The sequence below is a fragment of the Megascapheus bottae genome, chromosome 17 (assembly GCF_031878675.1).
Source record: "Megascapheus bottae isolate mThoBot1 chromosome 17, mThoBot2.hap1, whole genome shotgun sequence".
Taxonomy (NCBI): Eukaryota; Metazoa; Chordata; class Mammalia; order Rodentia; family Geomyidae; genus Megascapheus; species Megascapheus bottae.
This window is the reverse complement of record NC_143525.1, coordinates 38,908,957-38,926,862: the sequence shown is the minus strand read 5'-3', so window position 1 is coordinate 38,926,862 and position 17,906 is coordinate 38,908,957. Positions and strand designations below refer to the sequence as shown.

Below are 17,906 nucleotides of genomic sequence, written 5' to 3'. Positions count from 1 at the left end.
TTCGGTGTGAATACACAAATCTTTCTTTTAGCAATTAAAATATAAACATTAATAATTGTTTGTCTAAGTGAAGTAGAAACCTTTCTAACCTTGCCAGGTCAGGGATTTGCTTGGAGACTGGCTCACCCAGAAAGATGAGAGAAGCTCTGTACACCTGATTCCAGGACACACACACACAAACACACACACACACACACACACACACACACACACACACATTGCACATTGTCCTATGTGCTCATTCTATCTGGATTTCTGCTTTCGTTCTTCTTATTCTTGCTTCTTTCCTTCGTTTCCCTATTTCACCTTCCTTTTGTTTCCTTTTTGTCTATACTGGGGTTTAAATTCAAAGCTTTGCACTTGGTAGGCTAAGTGAGTCATGCCACCCTCTCTGTTATTACACTGGTTGATTTTACAACAGGGAATTACTTCCTAACACCATCTGCACAAATCTTCTATAGTCTTTTGGGGTCAGAATCACACACCCCCTCATCTAATTCCCCTCACTGGAGATGGAGTCTTCTGGACTTTTCTGTCTGGGCTAGATCTCACTTACTTGTATTCTTCATTAACAACACACATACGTAAAATATTTCCCTGAATTCGATGAACCACTCTATCAAACTATTAAAACCAAAGTGTGAATCATGTGTGTCACCCTGAGTACAAGTGTGCTATAACTTGCCACCAGCATCTGAACACTGTTACAGTCTTATAGGACTGAATCATGAAGTAATTAGAAATGGAGGAAAAATGAGACAAAGACAGTGAACTTTGGAAAGGATCCAAAGGAAAGGGAAAAACTGGAAAGAAAAAATATATGGTTAAATGTGTTCAAAATAAATACTTAGCAGTCTAAGTAAATATGAATGGTTTCAGTTTACAAATCAGAAAACACTCTCATTTAGGAAAACAAAGTAATCTATTTATTATCAAATACATACCTGAATTATAACAACAAAGAAAAATTGAAGATGCAGACCTTAACTGCCAAAATCAACAGAAAGCAATGCAGTAATGTTCAGTATATGGAAAAATGAGCTCTCAAACAAAACATAATTTCAGAAATAAACAGTTATTAAAGATATACACCAAAGGTCCATTAATTTTAAGCATGCTCATACCTACCAATATCTCTAGATAAATAAAAGTCTAAATATTTAAGCTTAAAATATTCTGAGATTTTTTATTGTAATTATTCACAGAGTCCATATTTGACTTCAATAGAAAATCTGAATCATTGTATTTTTGACCCATGATTACACAAATTTTAAACTACATGGTGGCTCTTAAGCACACATGTGTTCAGTAATCTGATGATGTCTTTTCCATTAAGTCAACCTTTGAAGACACTGCAAAGATGGTTTCCAACTTGATTAATGTCACTTTCCAATTTGTCTACATAGGAGTCCTTGTCTCTTACATGGAATTGTATGCTCACTTCTATGAATTCTGCTTCTGTGAGAACCTCTTAATACATGTCTCTCACTGAAAGAGTTTCTTGATGAAATGCTGAAGTAGTTTTTGACTTATATCCCCATTCTCATCCTCTCCATTTTATTAGCTTTTCTTGATATTTTTGAAACACATCATCAGTCATTACATTTTCTCTTCTTCAAATATCTTCTTATTTTCTTTCTGTGTTATTAAGTACATTACATGTAATACGAAGTAGGTGAAAATCATTAATATAATATCAATTCATTCAGTTAGCAAATATTTATAATCAGTGAACACAGATGACTAACCTTTGTGTCAATCTGTTGTAGGCTGTAACAGCAAGATATTATCCACATAAAAATTGCTCTATGGATATCCCTGAGATAGAATCTAATAGCAATGGCACAAATAGAAAGATAATTCACAATCAGGAAGGATATGTTTAATGTCTTCCACTATATTACAAAAATTCTCTATAGATAGAAACATCTTTTTCCCACAAGGCTATATATTTCTTGTAAGCCACAATGAATTATTTTTATTCCAAGAAATGCATAATTATTTCTTGTTTTTAATTTCCAATTTGCCCACCATCTTCAATGTTTTTCCTCCATTTCCCTCACTTGAAATCTTTCTTATCTTTGAAACCCCAATTCAAAAGTCTTCTTTAATCCACTAAGGGAGAATTGATTACCCCATCTTCTGTACTCCTGCAGTATATTGAATTTCAATTTGTATAGTGACTTAGTTATCAGTCACTCCCTCTCAGTTTTTCCTTTGGGAGGGCAGATACCCAGACTGCCTTGACAAGCACAGCATCTTATGTAGAGAATAAATCTAAATCAAATTGAATAGATAAAATTATAATGTAAACTTATTTTTCTTGAGTTGCATACAAAATAGCAGTTAGTGATTTTTTCCATGTTTTAACACATTAACACATTAACCTAGATATACAAGTATCAGGAAAAATAAGCCTTTCTCTCAACACAAATTAAAGAATTAAGATCTCCAAAATATGTTCTTTCTCAATTACCTATTAATCAAAATGAATCAGAATCACAAGTGATAGCTATTTCTTTGTTTGGGGGGTAATTATATGTTTAATACTTCTTTAATGAATTTGACTTAAATCTAAATTTATCTCTTAATATAGCAGATCTGCCACTCAGATGGGTTTTGTTTCTCTATAATATTTTGGTCATTTACACTCCAAATTTTAGCTCCTTAAATACTGATTCAATAGCCTATCATTTTACAAGAAACCCAAGAGCTTTGTTAGTTAGATTTCAGTAGTTAAAATCAATGGACAGGAACTGCAAATTGTGTGGAAGAATGATAATAGAAAAAGTTTTGTGATTAAAAAAATGATCAGGAGTGTATGAGATCTTTGGCTTAATTTAGAGTTTATTAGGGGAAATGGTACAATTTGAAAATCTATTAGTGTCTGGAATATGTCAAACCCAGTGCCTGCCATGACCACAGCTGCTTCTACATAAAATATCTTCACAGCCTTTCCACAGGAAGCAGTATTGGATAGTATATTGTCTGTTGTTATCTGTAGTGAGATGCAGCTGATTGAGAGAGGACACCTAAATACTTTTGTGGGAAAAATACTGTAAACAAATTGGGAAATATGCTTCTTTAAGGAACTATCCTGGCTTCTGGAATAGGAGAAAAATTAATTTGAAGCAAGGAACATTTTTTGCAGAAATATTAAAACGGAGAATACACAACTTATGTGTACAATTTTATCCAGGCTCTAGCTAAATTATATTAGCCTCCTGAGGCAGTGAGTGAGTTAGTTGGTACACACCATGCTTGAAAGAGTAAACAATGGCCGCTATGATAATAAATTCAAGAGTGTTTAGATGAATACGAGTGAGTTGAGAGTGAAAGGAGATCATCACCCATGTATGATTTAAATACTTTGAACATCAGAGAACTTGCAAGTATCTAGATAGCAGAGTGGATTTCTCTTCTAAATGTCAAGGAGACATTGCCTTGAAATATCAAAAAGAAAGATGAAAATAGAACAAGACTTCTTAGTCTACTGTCTCAAGCTCTTTCCTGGTAGAATGATATGATAGAAATGTCCAGACTAACACGAGATATGGCAAAACCAGTTAATTGGCAAATTTCATCTGAGTTAAAAGTTTCCCTACTCTCTGAAAGAGGAAGAGGACCTATGAAAGGTAGTCCAATAAAAGGTAGCCTATTTTATTCTCAAAGAAAATAGTGCTTCAATCTAACAAACCAGCAAAATGGAAATAAGGAAAGTATCTTGGACAATGGGAATAACTCTGGAAGTGCAAATCTCTCAGGGCTTTTAGGTAGGCCAAATGTATTAGTTCATGTAAAGCCGTCTAGCCATAACAATCACTACACATGTATTAACTATTAGCTCCTCGTGGTGGGTCAATTTACTAATCCAAAAAGAGTCCAGAAATCCTGGTAGTGGACCTAATATTTCTATTGTTATTCAGGTTATTTGAATTGAGAGAAAGTGATAAGAGTAAGACTGGTGGGTATGCAAAACTCCACCACAATAAAAGATATAGAAATCCTGAAAACTACATGTTGTTTAAGTTGCAAAATAATATAGTCTTCACTAAAAGTCCCAAAAGTCATATGATGATGGATAAGTGTCATAAGTAGCACCAAAAACTCAGAACTTTAATTTACACCATTTTTTAGGAAATGTCTCAACCTGTATCTTGTGTTGCCACCAATCTTTGACCCTGTAGAGAGGAAAATTCATTTATATGAACTGCATATAATAAACAATTATATATAATATATAATGGAAATATATATATATATATATATATATATATATATATATAGCCAGAACCAGGGTTTGAACTCAGGGCCACACCCTTGCTTGTCTTTCCACCTTTAGTTCAAGTGTCTTTAGAATGTCCAGTTCCCCGTGTTTCTGTTTTTTCTACCAACTTACTATGATATGTGAACTCAAGTGGCTGTCAGTTTACATAAGAAAAATGACATATAGCTTTGACAATCAGCTTTAGCTCTCCTTTCCATGTCTTTCTAGCTCTTACATGTTCTGGTACACATCATTCCTTTTTCCTGTATTTTTCCACATTTTGAATTTTCAAAACCAACAAAGAAGGAACTTATCTTCATTTTATGTCTACCTGCACCTCATATCCCCTTTAAGTGTACCTCTAATTCTCTTTCTTATTAAACACTGTATCCTCACGTCCACATCTTTGTCCCTACAATTACATAAAGAAAAACTGCTTAATTTTCTGGTCCAGAATATCCTATAAAGGAGCAATAGATTTAGTGATTATAACTTTGAATTTGAGAATAATAAAAGCTCTCCATCTATTTCTTTTCATTTTCAGTCAAGAAAATTGTACTTCACCAAAAATGGTTCTAGGATGATTTGCTTTCTATATGAGAAGTTTGTTCTAAAACATAGAGCAGTAAGTAAGTAAGTAAGGGGACCAGAATTCATGATTTCATACTCAAACTTCTAGGTCATGGACTTGGAGGAATTTGTTTTATCTATAGAAAGCAGGTTTTTGGTTATGGTTTGTTTATTGTATAAAATTGTGTTAAAATACCTGTTTTTAAGTATGTAGTATGGATGAAGAGATGATGTTAATATACCTTCTATATTATTCCCATAATTAATACCCAAAACATAAAATCAGTCTTCATTTAAATAAATGTTAAGTTTTGAGTCATGTTAACCTTTTGATGAATGTGTATGTTTCCTAATTTTATAAACAAATAGTATCTCAGCTATGAATAAGGATAGAAAGAAAAAGAGAAAATTGTTTATGATGACTTGTATGTATAACTATGTAAACCTTATTCTGTGTGACACAATTGACAAGAGATAAATACAAAGAAACTGAATTGTCCAAAAGAAACAAAGGTGACAGTACTGAGTTTGTTATTTCTAGTTAATTAATAAATATCATTAGGAATAACTAGTAGTAAGGTATCCTCATTAATAATTTCTTTCCTATCACACTCTTAATTTTAATCTGTGAAATTATCCTATAGGTTTCTTTCCCAGAATTTCTTTGACAGTTTTCTATATCTCTTTCATAAGCAATTTGCAAGAAATTTCACGCGGTGCACATCACATATAAACTACAATGTGATCTTTGTCTTTGATCTTTTATAAGATAAGTGAAACTATTGCTCTCCAGTGTGAAATACTGGATTTAAATACAAAGTTACACTTTAGAGAAAATTAGTGAATCTATCCAAACCTCAGTAATAAAGATACACCTCAGTGCCAAATGTTTTCTTAGTTGAAAATGATTAGCTAGTATAGAATAATAGAACGCACTTCTCAGAGCTGTCACTATTACATTTGTGATGTATGAACACCTATTATTTAACTGTCCCTTTGTTTTATTGGCTTTGTCACTATAAAACACAACCAATATTCATCGCAGGAAGCTAAGCTGCTAATCAATAATTAGCGATTTGCATGCAAACCTAGTAATTTTCAAAACTACTCTGATGTACTGGAGCATTAAGACCTAGAGGCAAAAATTCCATTGTCTCTGTTGTTGAAAGATGCTCATAAAAACACAGAAAGGTAAGATACATTTTCATTTTATGGTTCTTAGTTATTTAATACCTGTCTACCACCATTTCCAAGTTCATTCAACTGAATTATTTTAGAGTGCATAAAGTATAGAAGTTTGGAGATAGGAAATCTATTTTAGCTTCCTGTAAATAACCGCCATCGGCAATGACTCTCTTCGTTTATGTGGCATGATAACTCAGACAAAAATAGTTTACATAAAGTTGTTCAAATCTTATCACCCTTCTTAGACTAAATGCCAAGAGGGCTTTCTGCAATCCAGGATGAAAGTTCAGGTGTCTTGGTAATGAAGATCACAAAGAGCTTTTTATAACATTTGTTCTTCATCTTGTCTTTTTCTTCAAAAAAATTTGGGGGCACTGATTATAATAGTTCTTTTGCATATGAACAGAACTAGGACTTGAACTGAGGATCTTTTGGCTTTTCACTCAAGTCTAATGCTCGGCTGCTAAAAAAACAACCCCCTTCTCATTTGTTGTTCATTGTTTTTTCTTGTTGCTGTTGCTGGCAGTAAGAAACTCCTGGACTTTTCTGCCCAGACTGGCTTTGAACCACAATCTCAGATCTCAGATTCTTGAGTAATTAGGATTACAGGTGTGAGTCATGAGGAGCCCTCACCCCGCCTTTATTAGTTCTTAAATAAAGAAAACATAGCCTTAATAATTTTGGGAATTTTCAGGTCAACAAACTGCTTCTAGAAAAATGGAAATGTCAGCATAAATTTTAGATGAAGTTTTAACTGTTCTTTAATTTAAAAAATACTTTATAGTTAGTTCATTCCAAATTTAGTTCCCAAGTGTTTAAACGATAGTAACAATGACGACTTCATCTAGACTTACTAGTTATTTTAACATATTTGTGCTTTCTCTATTGCTAGTTAAACAAACACTACAGCTGAGATCAAGATGTCTGCTTTATGTGTTATTTACCTTTGTTAAAGCATTCATAATAAGCAAGTTTTAGATAGCACGATAAGCCACCCTTGGGTAATTCCTCATTCAGACTCTAAAAATAAAATAATTCTCCTCTAAAGCCAGAATGCCACATTCCTGAAGGAGACTAATTTAATATTTCCTGCAGAGTATAGCATGCACCAAGTATCCTAACTCGTCTGCAAGCTGTCTTTTGAAAATGCATTTTTTTGTTCATTTGATGTTTGTTTTTTGGCACTTTATAATCAGGACCTAATCAGGGTTGAGTATGGGTGAGTATATTGTATGTATGTAAGAAAATGACAAAATAAAACTCGTTATTTTGTGCCACAGATCTATGATAATAAAAAGGTTGATAGATTCTAGTTTTTATTGCACATTATATAATTCCTCTTAAATTTCAGTAGCTCATGTTTCCCAACAGAACACTGTATTTCCACCCAAATGAATGGGTTATTTGAGAGAACTCACAATTAATTGATCCACCAAACACATCTTCATTGATAATCTATTATGTGCTGTATAGTTTGTACTTCAAGATAGAGTGGTGAATGAATGTAAAACTCTTGTCCCCTTGAAGCTTAATCTTTAATGAAATTAGAAAGAAAGACAGATGAGAGACATGAACTTTATTCAGATACATACCCTGAATGAATGAAGCAAGATGGTGTGACAAGCTATAGCTCCTCTCTACTTACTTGGTTAGCAAGTAGAGTGTTTCTTTGAAAAACTCTTATTGATGGAAAAGTGTCATTAAGAGTATTGTTGGTGACAGATGTGGAATTTTACACCGGCAATCCTACCACCCAGGAGATAGGTTTCCCCACTTATATTGCTGCAGCGTACTGTATAGGATGCTGGGAATATAGAGTGCTGGTAGAATCTTGCATGGCAGGTGTGAAACCCTAAATTTTTTCCCTATCTCCAAAATTAAAGTTAATTTTCCAATAATTTGTTTTTCTTTTCCTCATTTATGGATGGGAGAATTTTTCAGGACAAGGGTAAGTTTTAGTCATATTTTGTGGCTAGATTTAAAAGAGAAATATAACTCATGGGAAGTGTTAGAAGGCCTAGGAAGAGATAAACATAGAAAAGTTAAGGGCATTCCCTCATCCTCCACCCACCATATTGCAGAGAAGCCTATGTTTATCATTATATGGCCAAAACACTGTCAGTTATATAGTAGCTATACAGATATGACATTTTAGCTATGGAAGGATAAGCTGTGGAAAGAAGTGATTCATTCAGAGGAGCCAAGAATTCAAGCTTGCTCAAGAATGCAGGACTTTTTAGGACAGAGGTAGAAATATGTGTCATGATAATACATTCTACACATTACTCTTCAATTCTTTTTTTTCATATATTTTATTGTAATTAATAGAAGGGTTACATGATATTTTCCAGATAGGAGGTGTATTAATTCACATACATTGATACCCTTTCCCATGTCTTGATCCCCATTTCCCTCCCCCCAACCCCCATTCCTCATCTTGTTTTCCCCCCTTCCCTATCCAATTTCAAATAACCAAATATCAGGAAACAAAGTGGGATACTGTAAAAATATGAGAAAACCAAGGGACAGCAAAAGAGATGAGAGATAACATAGTACATTAAGGAAAACAATCATTCATTATATGGCTTTTGTTTCTATATCCTAGAGGTCCTTTCATTTAGCGTCCTACTATTATGGCCTTATGTATCAAGGTTTTGCTCTATTGCAAATCTCTGCTAGGAGAGCCCAAGGTTTCTACTGATTATGACCAATGAGGGAAGCCATTGAGCCTAAGTTCCTTTGAGTCTGGCTTACTTCACTTAATATGATCTTTTGTAAGTCTTTCCATTTCCTAACAAATGGATCGATGTTGTTTTTTCTGACAGCAGCATAGAATTCCATTGTGTACAAATACCACATCTTGTTGATCCATTCATCAAATGAGGGACATCTGGGTTGGTTCCATATCTTTGCTATGGTAAATAGTGCTGCAATGAATCTCGTTGTGCTAGTGGATTTAGTATGTCCTTGTTTCTGAATGATTGAGTAAATGCCAAGTAGTGGAATGGTTGGGTCATAGGGGAGCTCTATGTTTAGTCTTTTGAGGAACTGCCATACTGCTTTCCATAAATGGGTCTGCATTAAACTGCAGAGCTTTTGTATGGCAAAGGACATAGCTAGTAAACTAATTAGGAAGCCTACAGAGTGGGAGAAGATCTTCACCAAACAAACAACAGACAAAGGCCTCATATCTAAAATATATCAACAGCTCAAAAAATTGAATCACTCCAATACTAATCTCCAAAGTAACAACCATCCCATTAAAAGATGGGCCAAAGACTTAAAGAGAGTCTTCTCTGAAGAAGAAACAAAAATGGCCTATAGACACATGAAGAAATGTTTAACATCTCTGGTCATAAAAGAAATGCAAATCAAAACAACTCTAAGATTCCACCTCACTCCAGTTAGAATGGCCAGGATCAGGAAAACGAATAACAACAGATGCTGGAGGGGATGTGGCCAGGAGGGATCACTACTACACTGTTGGTGGGAGTGCAAACTCGTTCAACCACTATGGAAAGCAGTATGGCAGTTCCTCAAAAGAATTACTCTTCAATTCTCTCTCTAGATTCTCAATCAGCTTTAACACTTACAACCTACGGGCTGAGTAATCAAAGCTTGAGTTACGTTTGGTTCAGTTTCGACTTGTGATTTAAGGAATATATGTTCAGTGACATGGAAGCATAGACTTAGAGCTCTTTTTGTCATTTTATTTTTTATTATTGAGGTAATGTACAGAGGGGTTACCATTACATTTGCCAGAGAGTAGGTGTATTGCTTCTCACACATTGATACCCTTTCTCATGTTTTTGTCCCCATTTCCCTTCCCCCATCCCTCCCAATTATCTTGTTTTCCCACCCTTCCCTTTCCTATTTCAAATAAAAAAATAAATGTATATACAATATACAAAGTCAGATAGAGTAACAATGTGAGATTAACCAAAGGGCAACAAAAGAGAAATAACATAGTACATTAAGAACAACAATCACTCAAGATAAATCTCTAGTTTCCATATCTTAGAGATCCTTTCATTTAGTCTCATCCTATATGGCCTTATGTATCTAGGATTTGTGCTATTATAATCCTCTACTAGAAGAGTCCTAGATTTGTACCAATTATAACAAATGAGGGAAACTGTTGAGCCTATGTTCCTTTGGGTATGGCTTACTTTATTTAATATGATTTTTTTCCATAGACTTAGATCTCTGCATAAGTCTGCATCTGATAGTACAGGCTACTAAGCTTCTAATGTATTTGACTATGTATTCACCTGAGGTTTTCTTATGAGCCTTACATTTAGTTGTTTTGTAATGTTTTGCCTTCTCTAGAAATTTAAGGATTTAATCCAAGACTAACATTATTTTGTGATTAATTCAGAGAGTTTCAACAATATGTCAATATTGCAACATCATGTTAAGTACTATCTCCATTCTCATAAAAAATTTTCTAATAGAAAAAATAGTGTCATGGATTATACTTTAGAAGTAAGGTATTTTAAATTTGGAAGAAGTATAGAAAGCAAAAGAGTTACTTGGATTACATCTTTTATGTGGGAAAAATGCTGTTACTTCCCGACTCTAAAAATAATAAAAAGGAATATTTTCTACTCAAAGTGGCTTCTTACTGGATTAGAGGAGGAATTATATCAATCAAACTGCTCAGATATAAAAGAGTAATAGTTGCTAGGAGTGATGCAATCCAAATCTAGCCATAGAAGTAAAACCTGATTTCCAAAACTACCAGTATGAACAAAATGGCCTTTGGGATATTGTTTTCTCATTGTCTATGGTAACATACACATACACACAATTCAGAAGAAATTACTGATATCATGTGTTCTTAAAATGAGCCTTTGGCTTATGTCCCCATTGGCTTCTGTATTCCTGTGTGAACCTAAGGTGATAAGTTGTGAACCTATGTGATCTCAGCAAAATCTCTATTTTTCACTTGAACAAGCACCACTTGAACAAGCACACTGTTAAAAAAAAACTACAAGTAGATGGTCTTATTGGAGGTAGTGCACATTCAGTGTTTTCCATGCACAGCATGATGATCCTACTTATTTTTAGCCTTTTAGCCTGATATCCTTGCATGGCCCTATCTGTACTTGAAACTGGACTCCAATCTGAAATATTTCTCAGCTCCTAACAATCATCATCAATTGTGCACAAAAAATACATGAAAGGAGGATACTAAGCTTTGTATGGTTGAAAGATCAAGGATGCAAAGCCATGGACAAAAAGGATTGTTATGTTTGGTCTATCCCTTTAATGAAAACTGCAAACAATTATTGAGTATGCTGTCTGGAGCTAGAAACTCTGTGAAGAATTTTATATGCAACAACTTATTATTTGTTTTAAATATTAGCATCTTCTCACATGGACAAAGGGCTTTGACAAGGTCACAGCAGCTAGTATCAATTTTATCAATACAAATCTAGATATCTTATTTTAGAATTGACTTCATCATTTGCCATATTGAAGATTGCTGGCTTGCTGTATGTAAAGCCGTGGGAAGTTTCATTATACTCTCCATTCTCTTGCTGCTAGTTTGAATCAATATTACTTATCCACAGGTAACTCATGACGATTAACTGATGATGTAGTCATATAATATATATATATATATTATAGATGGGTTGACATAAAATAGAAACTCAACAACTATCTGCACTAATCTCTATGTAAGAAACTGGAGAAACTTATCTGGAAGGATAACTGGCAAATTGATAGGAAGCGAAGGCATTGGCTGAATATAGAAAATCAGCATAAGTGCAGATGTGTTGACAAGTGAACTATCAACCCAGGCTGGATTTAGGATCTTCCAAATAGTCAAGAAATAAGGCAGAAACACAGCCAATGATAGGGTCTTGGTTAAGAAAGTTGAATTTCTGAGACAGTGAACCAGAATCCAATATTCAGAGAATATAATAAACTGACCAGATTCAAGTCTAAACAGGAGATCCTTGGGAAGTTCAATGAGATTAGCAAATGAGTCAAAGACTATATTAGTAAATTGTTATGGTTGAAAAAGGAAGGAGAGAATCAGTGAGACAGACCAGATGGAAGCTCATCAACAAGAAATGAATTTCATGACACAGATTGTGGAACAGGCAACATTCTAATCCCAGAAGTTTTACAGGATGAAGATGTCATACTCAATTTAGATGTTCTGGACATTAATATAAGAAATCATGTTATGTCTTTCATATTTCCCCACCAACATGCATGCGCCTGCATCACACACACACACACACACACACACACACACAGACACACACACACACACACACCACACACACACTTCCTTGAATGTTAGAACTGAAATTGGTACAGAAAACTGTCTAAAGAAGTAAGGCAAGTTTATGAATAGGGAGACCTATTTTGAGTAACTGCATTAGATTTGGGGGAAACAGGATGTAGCAAGAACAACTGATGTGATATTGGTTCATTGAGTTTCTTCATAGACAGTCTAAATGCACTTTGATTATGAACAGCATTGATTCCAGAACCTGCTATTAGGCTTTGTATCTAATTAAAATCCAAGCTCTTTGATTGACAGAAAATTGAATCAAAAGGCCTAGGGATATGTTACAGTTTTAAAAAAACAAGAACAATACTGCCTAGAAAAGCTCAGCAAGTTAGTCAAACATTGAACCACGACCAGAGGCTTAGTGTGTCAAATACAAGAATGATCAAACATCACTGTAAGTTGGTTGAGCATATTCAAGTTCTGATAGATCCCTATTTTCTCTTTCAAAATTATTTAGTAAATTGACAAATACCAGTAAGAAAGACAAAATTATTTTTTCCCAAATTGAATAGCATCTACCATTGAAATAAAATAATAAGAGAGAAATATCTCTAGAGGTTGTTGTTATACCTGGTGGGAAAAATAATTCATTCAAAGTTTAAAAAGAAATGGACACTCAGAAGTATTTATCGGAAATTTCCCCCCAGAATTCTCTTAACCTAAATTTCTCAAGGACCTGGATATAAACCATGACATGTATTCTAAAATAATTTTAAAAGCTCATAAAAAGTCGAAAACTGGAAAAGAACAATATGATAGAAAAGCGATATATAAAATATCAGCATATACTATTAAGTTGATGGACCATAATAATGCTTGAATGAGAATGCAACTTGGCAGTAGCTTATGTGCAGAATATTTAGGTTTTGTATATGACCATAAGTTTAATACAAGTTGACAATATCATATGGAAGCTCAAAAATTCAGTGCTATTCTAGCCAGTAGTAATAAAAGTGTGAGACGTTATTATTGGAAGAAATAAGCTTACTCTACTTTGGGGTCTCCTAGTCTAAATAGATAAGAGTCAAGCTAGAGCCCTTTTTGAGGTGAGTGAATAAATTGAAACAATGAATATGGAGTTTATCACTTCCAGATAGAAATGCCCAGGGGGAAGATGAGTATAAAATACTGCATTTAGTATAAGTTTAGCAAAGCATGTCCAGGACACTTTAGAGTGAACATGGGCACAAAAGCACAAGTACCTGCGTGAATAAATAACTAAAGCAAAAAGAGCTCATGGCTTGGAACAGCTAGGAAAGCACCTGCTTAACAAGTACCCTAAATTAAGACTCCATAGCAAATACCATATAGAAAGAAGGAAGTATGGGAAGAAGGAATGAAAAGCGTGAGAGGAGGGAAAGACGGAGTGGGCTTGAGGGAGGAAATAAAGGAAAAGCAAAAAAGGAGGCAAAGAATGAAGGAGGGAAAAGGAAGAAGAAAGAAAAGCAATAGAATGATTTTTTTTCATTACTCTCAATTTCATTATCCGTGAGAATTCCTAGTGAGGGCAAATCTTCGAAGTGCTCTCATGACAGGATTCAGGCTGATACTGGAGCAGCCAGTACAATGAAATCAATGCCATCAAAAGCTGATACATTGTATATGCGTTCATTTGTTTTTTTGACATAGAAAAGGGAAGGGGGGAAACAAGATGAGGGGAAGGGCTGGGGAAGGGAAATGGGGAAAAAACATGAGGGGGTATCAATGTGTGTGAATTAATGCTATCTGCTGAATATAACTGTAACCCCTCTATTAATTACCATAAAATATATGAAAAAAGCCATGCTGCCATGTTCTAGCATTTGTTGGGTTACTAAATCCAAAATTAATAGAAAAACAATAGATCTAATTTTCACTTAATTTTAAATTCTAACACTTGATTTCCTCCTGCTTCTAATACTATGCAAGAATTACAGTAGAGCTGCAGAGGACCCACTCGAAGAGAAGCTGCAGAGATGGTGTCCAAGGCCGTGGCCTGAGCCCTCCTTTGGCAGGCCAGGTTGGTCTCCAAAAATGCTCTTTGGGATCATCTTTCATTGCTGCAAGGAACCTCCAGGCTTCTCAAACCCGTCTTCAGAAGACTGGCACTGCTGAGAAGTGTTCTCTATTGTTGAAGAGAGTATTCTTGGAGCCAATACCTCTGTTGATCTTGAAGAGATTGGACGAGTCTTAAGTATTGGTGATGGTATTGCCTGAGTCCCTGGGCTAAGAAATGTTCAAGCAGAAGAAATGGTAGAGTTATCTTCAGGATGAAAAGGTATGTCTCTGAATTTGGAACCAGACAATGTTGGTGTTGTCGTGTCTGGAAACAATTAAGGAAGGAAATATTGTGAAGAGAACAGGAGCCATTGTGGATGTTCCAGTTGGTGATGGGCTCTCGGCTCGTGTGGTAGGTGCCCTTGGTTACCCCACGAATGGAAAGGGTCCGGTTGGTTCCAAGAGCCGTAGGCGCGTAGGCTTGAAAGCTCCTGGAATCATTCCTGGAATCTCATTGCGGGAGCCCATGCAGAATGGCGTTAAGGCTGTGGATAGCCTGGTGCCTGTTGGCCGTGATCAGCCAGCATGAGCTGATCGTTGGTGACAGACAGACTGGGAAACTTCAATTGCCATTGACACAATCGTCAATCAGAAGCGTTTCAACGAAGGGACTGATGAAAGAAGAAGCTACACTGTATCTATGATGCTATTGGTCAAAAGCAATCCACCGCTGTCCAGTTGGTAAAGAGACTGACAGGTGCAGATGCCATCAAGTACACCATTGTGGTATCTGAGACTTCGTCGGATGCCGCCCCACTACAGTACCGGGCTCCTTATTCTGGCTGCTCTATGGGAGAGTATTTCAGAGATAAAGGCAAACATGCTTTGATCATCTACGATGACTTATCCAAACAGGCTGTTGCTTCCCTTCAGATGTCCCTGTAGCTCTGCTGACCCCCTGGGCTGTGAGGCTTATCCTGGTCATGTGTTCTACCCACACTCCTGGCTGCTGGAGAGAGCTGCCAAAATGAATGATTCTTTTAGTGGTGGCTCCTTTTCTGCTCTACCAGTTACTGAAACACAGGCTGGTGATGTGTCTGTTTACATTCTAACGAATGTCATTTCCATCACCGATGGACAGATTTTCTTGGAGACAGAGTTAGTTTGTCTGTGTCCCGTGTCAGTTCTGGTGCTCAAACCAGGGCCATGAAGCAAGTGGCAGGTACCATGAAGCTGGAGATGGCGCAGTATCTTGAGGTTGCTGCCTTGGCCCAGTTTGGCTCTGATCTTGATGGTGCCACTCAACAACTTGTGAGTCGTGGTGTGCGTCTGACTGAGTTGCTGAAGCAAGGACAGTATTCTCCCATGGCTATTGAAGAACAAGCGTCTGTTATCTATGCTGGTGTAAGAGGGTATCTTGATAAACTGGAGCCCAGCAAGGTCACAAAATTTGAGAATTCTTTCTTGACGCATGTTATCCGCCAGCACCAATCCTTGTTCACCAATCAGGGCTGATGAGAAGATCTCAGAGGAATCAGATGGCTGGTTTTGAATCATAAATACCTATGGATTCATATCAGATACTGTCTGGTTTGTTTTTTTCTAGAAAAGTTGATTCCATTTATAAAATAGTTCTCATATTTCCCATGTACAGAAGTCATGTGAAAAATAAAGGTTCCATGTTTTGTGGTAAAAAAAGGAATTACAGTACAGCTATCATGGGATGTTTAAGAAGGATATTCATATATATGTGCATTATATATAACATATGATACATTAACATCTTCCAGCTTTCCTGCAATGGAAAGCTTTCCTGCCAGTCCTGGGCTTGGGCTCAGGGCCTGAGTACACTGTCCTTGGACTTTCTCAAGGCTAGAGTTTTACCACTTGAGCCTCAGCACCACTTCTGGTTTTTTTCTATGTATATGGTACTGAGGAATCGAACCTGGGTTTTCGTGCATGCTAGGCAAGCACTTGGGTTTTAAGTTAGCTATTTAGGAAATACTTAGAAAATTAACAGAAATCTTGGTTCAGGAGGCTTTCATTGATTTTTTTTGTAACTTCTTTATGCATAGATTTCTCATGATTGCTGCAGAGTTACTGAGTCTGTTTCAAGTCCTGCATTCTATTATTTTGGTAGTTGTCAACTATATGATTTAAAAAATAGTTCTATTGTTCCAACATTGAACTAAGCCTATTCATTTATTTTCCACTGTATTAACTTCTATCATTGTCCTTTGCTACCTTGAGTTTTCTCCTTTCTTCTTTCCTCTTAGCTTCACTGTATAGTTATAGACTATATTGCTTTTGCAGTTCTTTGGGGGTTTACTTTACCACAGTTGAGGATAGGGGTGTAAGCTATTGGGGAAATTTTTTATTGCTCTCCACATTTACTTCCTTACAAAAAAATTGACATATTGCACATCTACGTGCAATATATATCATGTTCTTCAGGTATCGTTATAAATGTTATTCAGCAAGAATCTTTCCCCTGAAATCATTCTAAAAGAATCAACTGGCCCACAGACTCTTTACAGCACCAAGATTTAGAGCCATTATCTGTGAATGAATCCTCTTAGCCCTGTTGAGTCTCGGCATGAAGAAAGTCATTTGCAGCTTCTTTCTCCAGATGACTCAGCTGCTTCACTGTTGATATAATTATGTAATCATCTTTCCTGTTTTATTGCCAACTAAAACAGAGTATAATCTCTTACAAGAGATAGTACATAGATAAATATCTAAAACTTAACTCTTGAGAACATAGACCCAATAGTCTCCCTCATTTGTCATAATCAGTAGAAACCTTGGGCTCTCCTAGCAGAGATTTACAATAGAATATTATCTAGAGACATAAGGCCAAATAGTATGACACTAAATGTAAGGACCTCCAGGATAAGGAAACAAAAGCCATATAATGAGTGATTGTTGTCCTTAATGTACTATGTTATCTCTCATCTCTTTTGCCCTCCCTTGGTTATCTCATATTGTTACAATATTTCACCTTGTTATCTGATATATTTTATATGTGCTTAATTGGTTATTTGAAATTGGATAGGGAAGAGGGGAAATCAAGATGAGTGGAGAGAGGGTGGGAGGGAAATGGGGACCATGATATGAGAAAGGGTATCAATGTTTGTGAAGTTATGCATCTTCTATCTGGTGACTATAATGTAACCCTTCCATTAATCACAATAAAAAATAAAATAAAAAAACTTAACTCTTGAGCACTAATTTTTCTATCCTAATTTAATGAATTGAGATGCATGAATAGCAACTTCCAGCAGTTTGAGTCTTCCAAGTGTTGGCCTACAGATGCTTCATAACTCAGCTCTCAGTTTTTGAGCTATTCCAATAACTGCCAACTGGTATGCCAATAAGACATTTCCTCTCTCCATGGTGCTACTCACAGAAGAAGGAACTCAGTAAATCGACATTGCTGGATTTTAGGGTGATTTTTAATAAACCTAATAAGTATGGATAATGTTATGAATAGAGCCTTTTATACATTCATTTGTCTAAGAGAAAATACGTTATTTTTATATTGCTGATTCTACTTTATTTTTGATTTCTGCATTTATTTCTAATTATATTTTT

At 35.6% G+C, this 17,906-nt stretch overlaps 1 pseudogene; it reads left to right on the top strand.

Annotated features, from left to right (window-relative positions):
- The first annotated feature begins 14,290 nt into the window (after positions 1–14,290).
- LOC150051876 (ATP synthase F(1) complex subunit alpha, mitochondrial pseudogene) lies at positions 14,291–15,864 on the top strand (annotated as a pseudogene).
- The last annotated feature ends 2,042 nt before the right edge of the window (positions 15,865–17,906 follow it).